Source organism: Ischnura elegans, chromosome 8 (genome assembly GCF_921293095.1).
Source record: "Ischnura elegans chromosome 8, ioIscEleg1.1, whole genome shotgun sequence".
Lineage (NCBI taxonomy): Eukaryota > Metazoa > Arthropoda > Insecta > Odonata > Coenagrionidae > Ischnura > Ischnura elegans.
In genome coordinates this window covers 62,946,680-62,965,281 of record NC_060253.1, presented here as the reverse complement: position 1 = coordinate 62,965,281, position 18,602 = coordinate 62,946,680, and the positions used below count along the sequence as shown (strand labels likewise).

At 38.2% G+C, this 18,602-nt stretch overlaps 1 protein-coding gene across 1 annotated transcript in view; it reads right to left on the bottom strand.

The window, feature by feature from the left end:
* Nucleotides 1–18,602, bottom strand: part of LOC124164330 — a 148,624-nt gene that overhangs the window by 126,003 nt on the left and 4,019 nt on the right. The gene's annotated exons all lie outside the window — the stretch shown is intronic.

Genomic DNA, 18,602 nt, shown 5'->3' with positions numbered 1-18,602 from the left:
TCTTGCGCTCACGAGTCCCTGGAATGTGCCATGAGTCATTTAAATTAGAAATACATGTGACTTTAATGTTTATTGCCTGCAGACGTCTTTTCATTTCGGTATTATGATTACTGATAATGGTCTCATTAAGCTCAGCCACGTATCATTTGAAAGAAAAGGAATTGCACTTTCTTATTCCTGCAGTTTCATTTCGTTTTATACCTGATTTACACTGAATATAAATAAATATCCCAAAAAGGTTCAATTTGAGCGTGTTTTGCTTACTATCCCCTTGACGACCATCAATACTGTTTATGCCGTTTGAAATATCTTTCTATCACACTAAATTATAAATGGCATGTTCCAAATATTGAAAAACTTTGTTTTTCACACATACACAATTTTAAGTTACACGTTTTATCACATGGTAAACCATTCAGTTTGTTTGTATTGGCTAAGGATGGATTTACTATAAATACCGTACACTTCATCGCACTAATAGAGAAAAATTTCGGGCAGGTAATGTCCCATGAGTCAATTCCATAAGAAATACATGTAAATTAAATTTTTAATGCCTACAAACGTATTTGTTTTTGCATATTAAATTTAGTGATAATGGTCTCATTAAGTTAAGCCACGTATCATTTGAAAGAAAAAGAATTGCACTTTCTCATTCCAGTAGTACCATTTCGTTTTCTATCTGATTTACACTTAATTTAGAAATAAACATCCAATAAATGTTCAATTTTATCGTGTTTCGCTTACTGTCCCCTTGACGACCGTCAATATTGTTTATGCCGTTTGAAATATCTTTCTATCACACTAAATTATAAATGGCATGTTTCAAGGAGATGTATTACTACCACTTTCTAGCGAAACTAAAATCTGTTCTAGAAAATTTTCCCTTACATTTGATAAAACAAATAATGCACTGTTAAAAAATCTTTGGGACTACGAACCTCCGCTGAAACCAAAACACCGCCTCCCCAAATGTACCCTCAACCCTTCCCATATCCCTATCCCCTTATTCCCTGTCCAGTATTATTATGCCATGACTCTTTTAATCTGTAAAACGTGATCAACTAATCTGCCTGCAAGATTACTAAACGAAACGCCCAGGAGACAGCTGCAAAGCTGGGAACTGCGGAAAACAATAACGAGAAAAATACTCGGGCTTGGACCTACTACTTCCACGAATCCATATTATTCCGACAGATGTGCCAATTGAATAAACACGGGTTCAATTTCTGATTAAATTGGCAATCGCAATGTAAATAAATCTGAAGGAATCTATGGAATGCACACTTTGATCGTTAAGTACTTCGACTACATTCAGGCGAGAGGTGGCAATAGGAACACGAAAAATCCAGACAGAAATTTAAATCCTAAAAATTTTAATTCAAAACCATTTTCATAACCGTAATTTGAAATATTGTGGTCCACTTTGGTTGTTCGGCATTGTTGTCTCTATCATTATCCATAAAAATTTAAATTCCAAAACATATACATCACTGCAAGAGCAGTGTTAGTTAGACCAAACCCGCAACCACTCACTGAAGATTTTTTCAGAAACATTTTTCAAATAAATTTACATTCAAAACCACATTCACCACTGCTGCGCGGGATATTGTACCAGGAAAGCAAAGCAATATACATGGGTGCGACAACCAGGAGGGCTTTTTTATCTACAACATTAACAATAACAATTTTAATTCAAAATCATTTTCATCACCGTCACGCGGATTATTGTGGTCCAAATTGGTCGTTTGGACTTTCTGTTATGTAGTAATGCGTGGAATAAAACGCAGTTATTCCGGTTGGAACAACAATAGAGTGCACATAGCATTGAAATCAGTGTGTTATTTAACTACTTAATTTGAATTAAGTTATTTAAACTCCCCTCGAAAAGTTATATCGCTACTTCAAAACCGCTTTCACTTCCACTCCATGGTAAAAATCGAGCGCTTGCCTGAAAGTAGAGGTAGAGTCAACGGAGAGCTCCATACATTTCATGTGTCTTCATTGATAATCGGTTCACTCTCCGAAATTCCTGTACCCCAAACACTCGTCCCTAACTCCTACGCGTGAGTGCACGGAGGGTACCTCTCAGCACCGCTGACGCTTTCCAGATTGGCAGTTTTGCATTGTTGCTATGAAGTAAGGCGTTACATAAATAAACAGTTATTCGGGACGGGACAACAAAAGAGTGCAAATTGCATTGAATTCAGTGTGTTATATAACTCTTTTATTTTAATTGAATGATTAAAAGTCCCCTAAGATCTCTGAAGTATATATTAGGAGAATATATTGAAAACAGTACATAGTTGCATTCATATCTTTCCTTGTTCAGCATATCTTTCGATCTAATCTTTCATTTGCCGAGATTCATCATATTTATTAATCGCATGATTTATGGCAGGGGGTAGCTAGGAATTAAGGCTAGGGGGGGTTTCAGGCATAGCTTATGCTGGGAGGCTTGGTGGTATTGCATACCCGCAGAGTTAGCGGGAGGTGCGTAGGCCTTCCGGCCGCCTCCGCCGGAAAAAATTAAGATAAATGGTTCGAATTGGCGATTTTTACACCCTTCCGAGGGATAGTTTCTTATTTGTCACACTATTCTATCAGCAATATTAATCCAATTAAGTAAAATAGATTAAACTTAAACATTTCTGTGAGCTCCGGGGTGGGGGATGTTATCCCCCAAAACCACCTCGCTGCGCCTCTGATCGGTGGCACTCCTTGGCAGTGGTATACTGCACTTAATATGCATAAAATAGTATTAGGTACAGTAGTCCACATTTATTCTATAGTGATTATTGGAAAGGGTAGGGCTATGCAGCGTAATGTCGTTGACAAGTACACATAAAAGAAGACCTAATGGCAAATTTCATTTTTATGTTGGGTTTCAACGGAATACCGGGGGTTTTATAATTGTGATCAACCAGTGGTCACCAATCGTTCTCATATATTCCGTGCCGATAAGTCGTAGGGATCTGGAACAGAGGGGGGAATTCTGAAGATAAATACCGAAATAGGCGAGCTTTCAGAAAATAATCTTTTTGGGAAGTTTCACGGGGTTATCGTGGGTTCTAATAACTCAAAGGTTTGAGGAACACGGCCTGAATGGTGACGAAAACTACCCGGAAAGAAGAACTTAATAAATTTTATTTTTCTGGAAGGTCCCGGAGGTGATCGAGTGTTTTCAGGTTTTTTTTTCCCCGCATGGTTTACAGTGGCCAGCTGTTAGCAAATATACCATATCTAGAGCTGTGAGGGGACGGGCAATGCGGCGTAATGTCGGCCAGAATTTCCTAAAAAGGAGAGAAAATATCACATTTTACATTTTTTAGGGGTTTCAGGGGGATGCCTGGGGTTTATATGGGTGTACTGCTAGCGGTCATCAGTCGTTCATTATGAGCATATAGAAATGCAAATATTCTTTATCCTAAACCTGATATTACGTCGCGGGGATAGGGAGTTATGAAATTTTCCAGTAAAGAAGACTTGATTGGTTTCTTATTGACCTTCTTGGGCTCATGATTTAATCTGCATGATTTAATTTTTGTTGGTGTTTCCGGGGTTCGAAGATATATGGTCACATTTATTTACTATCATATGTAAGAGAGGATGCCCATATGGCATTTATATTTTGAGAGTAATACAGTAAAAAGTAAGACATTCCCGGGAAACAAATGAGTAGTGTCCACCATTTTTATTTTTTCGCGGATATATCGAATGAAATATTTCTGAAACGATTGCCTTTCCTAAAATCATATGCATAGTTGTATATTATTGAAGAGTTTTTACTATATAGCCAGGAATAAGTTCAGGTAATCTTGTGTTAATCCTTTTTAAATCGTAATTTTCTGTGATTTTCGGAATATTTTAATTTTTTCTGAGTAATCAACGACGTTCAAAGAAACTGTTAACTTCATTTCGTAGAACATGTTATGAGGAAATATCATTTTCGTTATCCTTTCAGACCCTAACCTAAATAAATAAAACAGATATAAGGGAGAAATACCTGCTGTGTATCTATTAATCTTATTCATAGCCCTGATTATTATTTAAAATAATTCGAAACGTTGGCTATAACTTGGTGACATAAATAGGCTGTTATTCTGGTCGGAACGACAATAGAGTGCACATTTCATTTAAATGAGTGTGTTATTTAACTACTTTATTTGAATTAAGTTAATTAAACTCCCCGCGAAGAGTTATATCGTTGATACAAAGTCACTTTCACTCCCGCTCGATGGTAAAAATCGAACGCTTGGTCAGGAATAGTTTCACGAAATGTTGTGTTAATCCTTTGTAAATCGTAATTTTCTGAGTATCGGAATATTTTAATTTTTTCTGAGTAATCAACGACGCTGTAAGAAACTGTTAACTTCATTTCGTAGAACATGTTATGAGGAAATATCATTTTCGTTATCCTTCACCTGATATTACGTAACGGGGATCGGGAGTTATGATTAAGAAGAGTTGATTGGTTTCTTATTGAGCTTCTTGGGCTCATGAGTCCCTGGAATGTGCCATGAGTCATTTCCATAAGAAATACATGTAAATCAAATTTTTAATGCCTGCAGACGTATTTGTATTTGCACATTAAAATTAGTGGAAATGGTCACATTAAGTTAAGCCATATATCATTCGAAAGGAAAAGAATTGCACCTTCTTAATGCTGCAGATCCATTTCGTTTTATACCTGATTTACACTGAATTTAGAAATAAACATCCAAAAAAGGTTCAAGTTTAGCGTGTTTCGCTTACCTTTCCCTTGACGACCGTCAATATTGTTTATGCCGTTTGAAATATTTTCCCATCACACTAAGATATAAATAGCATGTTCCAAGGAGATGTATTACTGCCACGAATCCCTATTATTCCGACAGATGTGCCAAATGAATACATACGGGTTCAATTTCTAATTATATTGGCAATCGCAATGACAATAAATAAGACCAAAGTATCTCTGTTCGTGGCTTAAATATGGGAAAACCGTGTTTTTTGCAACGAAACAATTTTACGTGACATCTTTTATCGCGTGAGTAAACCATCCAGTTTTGTTTCTGTTGGCTGAAGATGGCCTTAATATAAATACCGTACTAAAAGACGAAAATATGTGGTAGGTACGGTTAATATGCTAGGAGAAAATGACACTTATCGATATAATTTCATATCGACATATCTTGAAAAGGGGATGTACTTCTGCAAAATATTTTATATGTATGAATCGTAAGTTACCTTCTAGCATACCGTTAAAAGTCTTATCCCAGCAACTATAGTAAAAGGTCTGCAAAAGGAATCTCTACAGTACACAATTATATCGAACATAACGTCAACTATAACGACTGCATTAGTTTATTGAAACTTTTATCTTGTTTTGTACCTTTCTTTATCTACCGGTAAGAGTTTAAGTCCCTTTCATAATTAAATAAAAAAATATGTAAGCGACAAATCGAATTCCAGCAATTTAGATTCGATTTTTCTTGTTGGAAAACGGGTAGAGCGGGATGTTCATCATTGCTAAATGTGACCTCTATGGTAAGAATCATGTCCTTATATTTTTATTAATCTCGCAAAAGAGGAAACTTGTATAAAACGATATCGATATATCCCCATTTACTTAACATTGATAATATATTTCGCCATAAAGTTAAAACTATGGTTTTCCACGGAGACCAAAAGATAACAGAAATCTTATATCATCAATCACGTACTATCCTAAAAATTTCAGACATCTACATTCAATAACAAAGGAGAAAATGAGGCATATCGATATTATTTCATTTCGATATATCTTCATTATGAATCATTGCTCATCAAAATATGTTACATGTACGTATAATACGTTGTTGTCTAAGCAAATAATTAAAAATTTTATCCCCGTAACTATGTAAACAAGTCTGAAAAAGACATGTATCGAATGCACCCTTGGATCGATTATAACTTCGCTTCTAATTATTCGATCCGCCTGATTTAACTTTTGTCAGATTGAGCACGTCAACTTTGATATTGCATTTGAATTACGATTTCATATCTTGAATAACAAAATAGTCATTAGCGAAGAAAGCGTATCCAAGGAGATTGGTATCGATATAACTCACACATTAATCTACCGAGAGAATTGGTTATCATTGCAAAAGTTGTCCTTTTTGATATTAGTATTACCCTGAAAATTTCGTTTGTCTAACTTGAACGGTTGCCAAGTTATTCAAGATCGTGTGCTTGTGAGGATATTTGTATAAAACGATTTTGATATATCCCCATTTACTTTACATTGAAAATATATTTCGGCATAAAGTTGAAACTATGGTGGCCATGGAGAGCAAAATATCACAGAAATCTTATATCACCAATCACGTACTATCCTAAAAATTTCAGACATCTACATTCAATAACAAAGGAGAAAATGAGGCATATCGATATTATTTCATTTCGATATATCTTCATTATGAATCATTACTCATCGAAATATTTCACATGTGAGTATAGAACGTGGATGTCCAAGCAAATTATTAAAATTTTTATCCCCGTAACTATGTAAATAAGTCTGAAAATGATATATATCGAATGCAACCTTGGATCGATAATAACTTCGCTTCTAATTATTCGATCCGCTTGAATTAACTTTTGACAGATTTAGCACGTCAATTTTAGTATTACATTTGAATTTCGTATTCATACCTTGAATAACAAAATAGTTATTAGCGAAGAAAGCGTAACTAAGGAGATTGGTATCGATATAACTCACACATGAATCGATCGAGAGGATTGGTTATCATGTCAAAAGTTGCCCTTTTTGATAATAGTATAACCCTGAAAATTTCATTCCTCTAACTTGAACGGTTGCCAAGTTATTCAAGATCGTGTGCTTCACAAAAAAATGGCGACAATGATTTTCTCACGTGCAGGATATTTTTCGGAATTTTATTATGAATTAACCAAGAGGGTTATCGGAAAAACAGGGTAGGGCGTGAGGGTACGGAGTACCCTCTAAGGGTTTTCACGGAGATTCCAAATTTTCATATGCCGAAGTCTCAAAGCCGAAATCCGAAATTTAATATTCGTCACCTCGACAATGGAAAATCGAAAATCGTTTATTCCTCGGAATTCATTCGACTTGTGAATATTCCAAGATAGCCAAAAAATCAAGCAAAAAATCTTGTATCTTGCGTTTCAAGGAATTTGTCCTACGATTATTGCAAGTTGGTCAAAAAAAATTCCAAAGTTAGTCCCGTAAGAAAAGCATTGGAAATTTTTAAAAAAATGATAAAAAATAGTAAATATAAATACACCGTTATGACAACCATACCAAAAAATCAAGCAAAAAATCTAGTTTACGTCGATTGAATATCATGTTCCTACGACGTTTGAAAATACGAAATAAAAGCGAAAAAGTTTTAGTCCCATAAGGCTCCCATGTTAATTCAAGTCGATATATCTCGAAAACTAATCGACTTTTTCGAGTTTTCAGATTTTTTCTCCCGATGAATTTTTTTTTACTTTTACGTCCAATAAGTCAAATGTCCACATCTATCACAGTTTTGGCTGTGAATTTGTATCCATGAGTGAGTGAGTATGTCACACATCCCGCTGTATATATAAGGGACTCGCACGCTCCGCGCGCTCGTTAAGGGGCTCCGCCCCTTAAAAACCCCGGTTCCGGCTTCGCCGTTTACATTTGTGGTCGTTTGAAGAATTTTAGTTTGAATAATCTCACCAGAAAAAGCTAGGGGCCGGCTTCGCCGGCCAGGGGGTAGGGAAGCGGCCCACCCATTCCTCGGAACGGCTTTGCCGTTCCTCGTTGAGAGGCGGCTTCGCCACCCAGGGGTTAAGTGTGCCCCACCGGGGCTACCCCGCTTAATTCTCAGAACGTCTTCGCCGTTCCTCGGCTGGGGTCGGCATAGCCGCCCAGAGGGCAAGGGCATTTCGGAACTGTTTCACCGTTATTCGTTTAAGGGGCGGCTTTGCCGCCCAGGGGTGGAGGGAGCCCACAGCGGCTGCGCCGCTTGAACGTCGGGGCGGCTTCGCCGCCCGAGGGTTACTTAAGCTCGTTGTGGGGCGGCTTCGCCGCCTTGGGAATGAGGAGCCCCCCGCGGCTGCTCCGCTTAGTCGTAATACATGGTCTTCTCCACCGAGAGGGGTGCCCAGGGGGATTGGGGGGTATTAATGTGTTATACATGCGGTCACTGATCGTCCACAGTGATCATGTAGCGATGATTGTAAAGGGTAGTGTAATGCGGCGTAATAGTGGCGACAAGTACCCATAAAAGAACACTTAATGTCAAGTTTTTCATTTTTTTTGCGGGGGGTTCCAACGGAATACCGGGGGCTTTATACTTGTGTTGAACGAAACAAATCGTCCTTATAAATTCCGTGCCGATAAGTCCTAGGGGTCCGCAACAGTGGCGGAGTTCTGACGATTCCTTTACCCGGAGAGGCTACTTATTAGAGAATTGTTTAGGGATGTTTCACGGGGTTATCGGGGGTTTTAATAAGTAGAAGGGGCACCGGCTAAATTGTAACAAAGTACTCGGAAAGGCGACATTAAAAATTTTTTTTTCGGCGAGGTTCCAAGAGGTGATCGGGGGTTTTCTGATATTTTTTCCCGTATGGTTTACGGTGGCTCGCCCTCACCAAATATTCCGGATCTAGAGCTCAGAGGGGACGGGTAGTGCGGCGTAATGTTTGCGAGAAGTTCCCAAATAGGAGACTTAATGGCACATTTAACATTTGGGGGGATTTCACGGGGATACCGGGGGTTTATGTGTGTACTCCCTGCGGTCACCATCCGTTCACAGAAATTACGTAGGGATGAGTCGTTGGGGTAAGAACCAGCGGTGGAGTAGTCACGAAATGTACCCAAAAAGTAGACTTATGTGCAAAATTTTATTTTTTTGGGGTGTAGGAGGGTTTACTGGGGGTTTATAGGTTTGTACTGCCAATGGTCATCAATCGCCCATATCAATTCCGTAGCGATGAGTGGTAAGGGTTGGAAAAGCGGCGGAATTGTGGCGAAAAGTACCCGAAAAGGCTACTTATATGCAAATTTTAATTTTGTAGGGGGTTTCAGGGGGTTTAAAGATGATGATGTTATATGATCACATCCATTTACTATCATATCTAAGAGAAGTTGTCCCTATGGCATCCATATTTCGAGAGTAATACAATAAAAAATAAATCTCTCCCCGGAAAAAATTAGTAGTGCCCGCCATTTTCATTTTTTTGCCGTTATATCGATTAAATAATTTATTAAATGTTTATTTTTTCTGAAAGTCAATGCATACGTGTATGCAAATACTAAGTTTGAAAAAAATCGATCAGGTTAAAATTTACAAAATCCTGTGTTAATCTTTTGGAAATCGTAATTTTCGGTAATTTTCGGTATATTTTAATTTTTTTCTGAGTAACCAAGGACGACGAAAGAAAATTGTTGCCTACATTTCGTAGACGATGTTATGAGCATATATAATAATCATTTTCGTTATCCTACACTCGAAATTAAGTCGAGGGGAGCGGAAGGAATGAAATTATTTTCGAAAAACCAAAATTTAGACGCCATTTTGGCAGTCATTTTATTAAAAAGAAACTAATACTATTACATAATCACGTGACCACGTTTATCAGCTTTCAAAAAATGCATTAACAATTCATGTAACACGCATGGTTCGCGCGCAGTAAAATAAAAACAGAAAGAATGTCCCCGGAAAAGGCGCGATTTCGGCCATTTTGTCGTCCTAGCGACGACACGTGGCGGAAACTTCCGGTTTTCGGATTTTTCCTCCGGATCATTTCGGGTTCTCCGCACGCGTGCCAAATTTCAGCTCTCCAGCACTTCTGGAAGTGGTCGGGAATTTGTATCCATGAGTCAGTCACCACAAGGGCTGTATATAGATGTGACTCGCTAGGGGGCTCCGCCCCCTTAGAACCCCCGGATCCGGCTTCGCCGTCTAATTTTGTGTGTGTTTGGTGAATTTTTTTTACGAATAATCTCACCGCGAATGTAGAACGAGAGCCAACCCTCGGCTACGCCACTGCCGGTTTCGGCGTCGCAATCTTCGCAACGGCCTCTTGATTCGTCGAAGTTCTTTCCATTTAGTTCAAAAACCCCTTTTCCGTCCAGGGGGAACGTTAGCTCCCGCTTGAGCCGCCTTCGTAAGGACTCGGTCGGCCGAAAGTACGATATATGTTTTCCGAATCTTTTATTTATCGAAATTTATGTGATTTTTGGAATTGTTCTACTTACATCTCTGTAGCAAAGGGAGATTAAAACAATCTGTTGCCAACATCCGGTTGAAGATATTGCCAGCATGTATGGTAATCATTTTCATTATTCAACCCACGAAAATAAGTCGAGGGCAATGGAACGTATTCTTTTTTTCCGTAAAAGGTATTCACAAACGGATTATCTGCCGGCTTCGCAGAAACACCACTTGGAAGCTCAGTTCCCAAAATTACCGGGTTAGAGAAGGGCGGGGGGGAGGAAAATGAACCCTCTACAACGCTAGGGTCTGCTTCACCGGCAATTTCTTCGGAACGGCTTTGTCGTTCCTCGAAGCTCTGTGCACAAAGTCCTCGGGGCCGTATTCGCCGTCCAGTGAGGAAGGATAGCGCACACCGACCCACCTTCTCCAGCACACTCCTTGGAACGGATCGCCGTTCCTTGTATCTTGTCCATATAGTTCTAGGTACCGGATTCGCCGGCCATTGGGTAAGGTTAGCACCCGCCACGTCCGTCGTCGCCAGCGAACTCCTCGTAACTTCGCCGTTCCTGTAAGCTCCGCTCCCAAATTCACCCGTCCGAAGGGGAGGAAGGGGCCCCGTGGCTAAGATTACTTATTTCGAACTGTAATGCATACTTTCATGTAAGTGCAAGCTTTGTAAGAAATCGGTCGTACGATAGGCGTCAATTTTTAACATAGAATCCCCTGGTTCGGCTTCGCCGTCTTGGTTGGTGGTTGTCCGAAGAATTTCTATTCGAATAATCTGACCAAAAAGTGAGAGGCACCGTCTTCGCCGGCCAGGGGGTAGGGAAGCGGACCCTTGGCTGCTTCACCACAGGCATCGTCGGCAAAGTCTTCGGAACGTTATCGCTCATTCTCCTACCGCTGTCCACAAAGTCCTCGGGGGATATAGGGCTCGAACCTGAAGAACCCACTTCGCGGCCAGCTTGGTCGGCCGCCTCCCCGAACGGCTTCACCGTTCCCTGCCACGGTCAGTCGGAGGGGAGAGTCGTTAACCGCGGCTGCGCCTCGTAAGGAATCCCCCAAAGCTGCGCTGCCTAGACCTCTGGACGGCTTCGGCATTCCTCATTGTGGGCACCACGCCGCCCGGAGATTAAAGCAGTCTAACCGGGGCTGCCACGCTCATTCTCCGTTCGCAGTTCCTCGCTTAGTGGGGGCTTCACCACACCCGGGGGTTGAGCATGCCCCCCCGGGGGTACCCCGATTAGTCCTCGTAACTGTTTCGCCGTTATTCGTTACGAAGCGGCTTCGCCGCCCAGGGAGGGTAGAAGCCCCCACCGGTGCGCCGCTTCTTCTTCCGGATGCCTTCGCAGTTTCTAGTAAAGGGTGGCTTCGCCGTCCGGGGTTTACTGACGACCCCCGCGCCCACGTCAGTTAGTCCTCGTAACGGCCGTCGCCGTCTAATTTTGTGGGTGTTTGAAGAATTTTCATACGAGTAATGTGACCGAAAAGTGCTTGTGCAGAGGGTAGGGAAGCGGACCCTTGGATGTGCCACGACCGCCATCGACGGTAAACTCCTCGGAACGCCGTTCCTCGTACGTCTATCCACTAAGTCCCAGGGACCAATTTTTCCGGCCAGGGGAAAGTAAAGCGCCCGCCGCAGCCAGCTTTGCCAGCACACTCCGAATTGACGTATAGTAGTACGCGGTACAAAATGTGATATAATTGTGAAAAATAAAATATTTCGTGAATTATAATAATGTCTGGATAGTATTATACTGCGTTACGTTAAATTGTAAGTTATCCAAACAATGATCATAGTGTACATACACGGAATGACCGTTCTTGGAACGTAAAGTATGGCTAAAGTGTTGGTATTTAAATTGCGGGTTCTACCCATGATTCGAAATACAAATATACGTAAATAGAAGATGATAAGAGTTATTCATTTAATAAAAGCTGTACAGTGATGTGGAAAATGTTGGTGTTCTTTTACCTCAAAAATGCAACTAAACATGACAATATAGAGAAATACTGCATTTTCTCCCGTTATGTGTACGATTCGAAAGCTTTTCGAAATGACTTACTTAAAAAACGAGTAAAATAAATTGAAGAGAGCCTGAAAACATTCATTAGCTTTCCTAGTAAACTGTAACCACCCGTATAGTATCCCAAGGTCGGGAGTATGAAATTAATAGCATGCATATTTTCGGAAAATAGTAAAATTCAAAGATGGTTTATTTCTTTTCACTGCAACAAAGGTTGACGGAAAGAAATTGTTATTCATGTTAAGTGGAGAACATTTTAGGAATGCATAAGGTATTACTTTACTTCGTCTTACTGTCACAAGTACGAGGAAGGGAGCACAAAGTATTGTAAAAAGTACAAATTCTGCGTTTAAATGATGCTATCTATGTAAATTAATTTTCTGTAGAAATTATAATAACGCTGCTGCGTGCATCTGCATAAGGCATAATTTTATGGGTCGTAATAACTTCAATTCCATTCCCAAGACAGATTAACTTCAACAGATGTATTTGACTATGTAGCCTACTATTTGGCTATAGGAACGCTGAATAAAGTGAAACAGAAATATCACCAGACCTGTAAGTTTAATGTTCTCTAACATCTTTAAAATTAGCAATTCTAAAACCTTTTCTTCTACGTTAGGCGAGACGTGGCAATAGGAACGCGACTTATCGAGACAAAAAAACTATCACCAGACATGTAAGTTATTTTCATTAACATTATACATGAAAATAGGTATTCTAAAATATGTTTTTAATTCTTACGGGATGCATGGCTTCACGAACGCAAATCAGCGTTAGACTTTAGTAACAACCAGTTGCGCAAGGTATTTTCACTATTATTATCCATAAAAATTTAAATTCCAAAACATGTTCATTACGGTTACGCGAGAGAGGGCATCATTAAGGAAAATCAACGTTAGATGACACCCATAACCACTCACTAAAGATTTTTCACAAACATTTTCCGCATAAATTTACATTCAAAACAACATTCATCACTGCTACGCGACAGATTGTGCCAGGAAGGTAAAGCAAAGTACATGGGTGCGACAACCAGGAGGGTTATTTTTCTACAATATTAACAATATAAATTTTAATTCAAACCATTTTCATCACCGCAGCGTGAAGTATTGTGGTCCAAATTGGTCGTTTAGGCTTTCTGTTATGTAATAATGCGTGAAATAAATAGGCAGTTATTCTGGTTGGAACAAAAGAGTGCATATTGCATTGAAACCAGTGTGTTATTTACCTACTTTAGTTGAATTAAGTTATTTAAACTCACCTCGAAAAGTTACATCGCTACATCAAAGTCGCTTTCACTTCCACTCCATGGTAAAAATCGATCGCTTGCCTGAGCGTAGAGGTAGCGTCAACAAAGAACTCCATACGTTTCGTGTGGCTCCATTGATAATCGGTTCACTCTCCGGGATTCCTGCACCCCAAACACTCTTCCCTAACTCCTACGCGGGAGTGCACGGAGGGTACCTTTCAGCACCGCTTACGCTTTCCAGATTGGTCATTTTGCATTGTTGCTATGAAGTCAAGCGTTGTATAAATAAATAAACAGTTATTCGGGACAGAACAACAATAGAGTGCAAATTGCATTGAATTCAGTGTCTTATGTAACTCTTCTATTTTAATTGAGTGATTAAAACTCCCCTAAGATCCCTTAAGTATATATTAGGAGAATGTATTGCAAAAAGTAGATGTTCGCATTCATATCTTTCCTTGTACAGTATAACTTTCGATCTAATCTTTCATTTGCCGAGATTCGCCATACTCATTATCCGCATGATTCCGTAGCAATGAGTGTTAGGGGTTCGAAAAGCGGTGGAAGTGTGACGAAAAGTACCCGAAAAGGAGACTTTTATGCATAATTTAATTTATTAGAGGGTGTTTCAGGAAGTTCGAAGATGACGGTATTATATGGTCACATTTATTTACTATTATATCTAAGAGAGGTTACCCCTATGACATCCATATGTTGAGAGTAATACCGTAAAAAGTAAGTCTTTCTCGGGAAACAAATGAGTATTGTCCACCAATTTTATTTTTTCGCGGATATATCGATTGAAATATTTCTAAACAGTTAACCTTTTCTAAAGCCATATGCATAGTTGTATATTATTGAAGATTTTTAACTACATCGGCCAGGAATAATTTGACGAAATCTTGTGTTACTCCTTTGTAAATCGTCATTTTCTCTGAATTTCAAAATATTTTAATTTTTTCTTAGTAATCAAGGACGTTGAAAAAAACTGTTAACTTCATTTCGCAGAACATGTTATGAGCATATATAAATATCACTTTCGTTATCCTACACTTGATATTACGTCGCGGGGTGTGGGAGTTATGAAATTTTTCCAGTAAAGAAGAGTTGATTGGTTTCTTATTGACCTTCTTGGACTCATGAGTCCCTGGAATGTGCCATGAGTCATTTCCATAAGAAATACTTGTAAATTTAGTTTTCAATGCCTGCGGACGTTTTTGCTTTTGCATATTTAATGGTCACATTAAGTTAAGCCACATATCATTCGAAAGAAAAATAATTGCAATATCTTATTCCTGCAGTTCCATTTCGTTTTATACCTGATTTATACTGAATTTAGAAATAAACAACCAAAAAAGGTTCAATTTTAGCGTATTTCGCTTACTGTCCCCTTGACGACCGTCAATATTGTTTATGCCGTTTGAAATATCTTTCTATCTCACTAAATTATAAAGGCATGTTCCAAGGAGATATATTACTACCACAAATCCCTATTATTCCGACAGATGTGCCAATTGAATACATACGGTTTCAATTTCTAATTACATTGGCAATCGCAATGACAATAAATAAGACTAAAGTATGTCCGTTTGTGGCTTACAATTAGATAATGGAAAATTTAGTTTTTCACACAGACACAATTTTGCGTGACAGGTTTTATCGCATGGTAAACCATTCAGTTTGTTTGTGTTGGCTGAGGATGGATTTACTATAAATATCGTACATTTCATCGCACTAATAGACAAAAATTTGGGGCAGGTACGGTTTATATGGTAGGAGAAAATGACACCTACTGATATAACTTCATATCGATATATCTTGAAAAGAGGATGTAGTTCTTCATTGAATTCAGTGTGTTATTTAACTCTTGTATTTTAATTGAGTGATTAAAATTCCCTAAGAACCCTTAAGTATATGTAAGGAGAATGAATTCAAAACAGTACATAGTTGCATTCACAGGGGCGGATGCAGGATTTCAAGGCAGGAGGCACAAGCAAGGTCGTATCCAGGATTTTGTTCCGGGGGTCATGAGGATACCTCGTTATACAAAATGAACGCAATGATATTGGGACCGTATAAAAAATCTTGCATAATTTTAAGAGCCTGGGGGGAGGTCACGTTCCCCCATGGCCCCCTAGATCCCCCTATGTGCATTCATATCTTTCTTTGAACAGTATAGCTTTCGATCTTATCTTTCCTTTGCCGAGATTCGCCACATTCATTACCGCATAATCGGTGGTACTCCTTGGCAGTGGTATAATACACCAAATCTGCGTATATTAGTATGGAAACTGAAGAGGACAGGGCTATTTCCCTCCCAGTAGGTGTCTTTGGGGAGGAAGACGCAAAAAATTTGAAGGTGTACCCCAGGAAAGAAAGGAAAGAGGGTTGATTCATTTTACATTGACCTTCCTCACACTTGCCAAAGGTATTAATCCGTGAAATGAACCTCAACTTCAACACGTGATAATGAATTTACTTAGATCTCAATATTGGCATATCATATTCAACAGTCAATGAAATGAATATTATAAAAATTAATAAGAAGCCGAATGGAAGAGTGAAGTCGGCTAAAGGTTGGAGGTAAGGAATCCATATTATTCCGACAGATATATCAGTTGAATACTATCGGGTTCAATTTTCAATTAGATAGGCATTCGCAATGAAAATAAATAAGACCAAAGTATGTCTGTTCGTGGCTTAGATATTGGAAAACCGTGTTTTTTTTACAACGAAACAATTTTACGTGACATCTTTTATCGCGTGGGTAAACCATCCAGTTTGTGTGTGTTGCCTGAAAATGGACTTACTATAAATATCATACACTTCATCGCACTAAAAGACAAAAATTTCGGGCAGGTACGGTTAACATGGTAGGAGAAAATGACACCTATCGATATAATTTCATATCGACATATCCTGATAAGGGGATGTAGTTCTGCAAAATAATTTATTCGTATGAATAGTAAGTAACCTTCTAGCATACCGTTTAAAGTCTTATCCCAGCAACTATAGTAAAAGGTCTGCAAAAGGGATATATAAAATGTTCAATTTTATCGATCATAACTTCAACTGTAGCAACTGCATTAGTTTTATTTACCTTTTATCTTGTTTTTTACCTATTTTTATCTACCGGTAAAAGTTTCAGTCCCTTACCTAATTAAATATAAAAGATATAAGGGAAATATCGAATTCCAGGATTTTCTAATCGATTTTTCTTGCAGGGAAATGGATCAAGTGGAATGTCCATCATTGCTAAATGTGACCTCTATGGTAAGGATCATGTCCTTATATTTTTATTAATCTCGCAAAAGAGGAAACTTGTATGAAACGATTTTGATATATCCCCATTTACTTTACATTGAAAATATATTTCGCCATAAAGTTAAAACTATTGTTGCCATGGAGACCAAGATAACAGAAATCTTATATCACCATTCACGTTCTATCCTAAAAATTTCAAACTGGTACTCTCAATAACAAAGGAGAAAATTAGACCTATCGATATTATTTCATTTCGATATATCTTCACATCGAATCATTATTAATCAAAATTATTTACATGTACGTATAGTACGTTTATGTCTAATCAAATAATTAAAACTTTAATCCCAGTAACTATGTAAACAAGTCTGAAAAAGACATGTATCGAATGCACCCTTGGATCGATTATAACTTCGCTTCTAATTATTCGATCCGCTTGATTTAACTTTTGCCAGATTAGGCACGTAAACTTTATTATTACATTTGAATTTCGTATTCATACCTTGAATAACGAAAAAGTTATTAGCGAATAAAGCGTATCCAAGGAGATTAGTATCGATATAACTCTCACATGATTCGATCGAGTGGAATGGTTATCATTGCAAAAGTTGTCCTTTTTGATATTAGTATTACCCTGAAAATTTCGTTTGTCTAACTTTAACGGCTGCCAAGTTATTCAAGATCGTGTGCTTGTGAGGATATTTGTATAAAACGATTTTGATATATCCCCATTTACTTTACATTGAAAATATATTTCGGCATAAAGTTGAAACTATGGTTGCCATGAAGACCAAAATATCACAGAAATCTTATATCACCAATCACGTACTATCCTAAAAATTTCGGACATCTACGGTCAATAACAAAGGAGAAATTTAGACCTATCGATATTATTTCATTTCGATATATCTTCATTATGAATCATTACTCATCGAAATGTTTCACATGTGAGTATAGAACGTGGCTGTCCAAGCAAATTATTAAAAATTTTATCCCCGTAACTATGTAAATAAGTCTGAAAATGATATATATCGAATGCACCCTTGGATCGATAATAACTTCGCTTCTAACTATTCGATCCGCTTGAATTAACTTTTGACAGATTAAGCACGTCAATTTTAGTATTATATTTGAATTTCGTATTAATACCTTGAATAACAAAATAGTTATTAGCGAAGAAAGCGTAACTAAGGAGATTGGTATCGATAAAACTCACACATGAATCGATTGAGAGGATTGGTTATCATGTCAAAAGTTGTCCTTTTTGATAATAGTATTACCCTGAAAATTTGGTTCGTCTAACTTGAACGGTTGCCAAGTTATTCAAGATCGTGTGCTTCACAAAATAATGGCGACAATGATTTTCTCACGTGCAGGATATTCTTCGGAATTTTATTATGAATTAACCAAGAGGGTTATCGGAAAAACAGGGTAGGGCGTGAGGGTACGGAGTACCCTCTAAGGGTTTTCACGGAGATTCCAAATTTTCATATGCCGAAGTCTCAAAGCCGATATCCGAAATTTAATATTCGTCTCCTCGACAATGGAAAATCGAAAATCGTTTATTCCTCGGAATTCTTTCGACTTCTGAATATTCCAAGATAGCCAAAAAATCAAGCAAAAAATCTAGTATCTTGCGTTTCAAGGAATTTGTCCTACGATTATTGCAAGTTGGTCAAAAAAAAATCCAAAGATAGGCCCGTAAGAAAAGCATAGGAAATTTTCAAAAAATCATAAAAAATACTTTTTATCAGAATATCGCAATTACAATCACATCGAAAAATTGAACAAAAAATCTAGTTTTCGTCACAGGAATCTCATATTCCTGAAACATTAACAAATACGGAATAATTGGGAAAATGTTTTAGC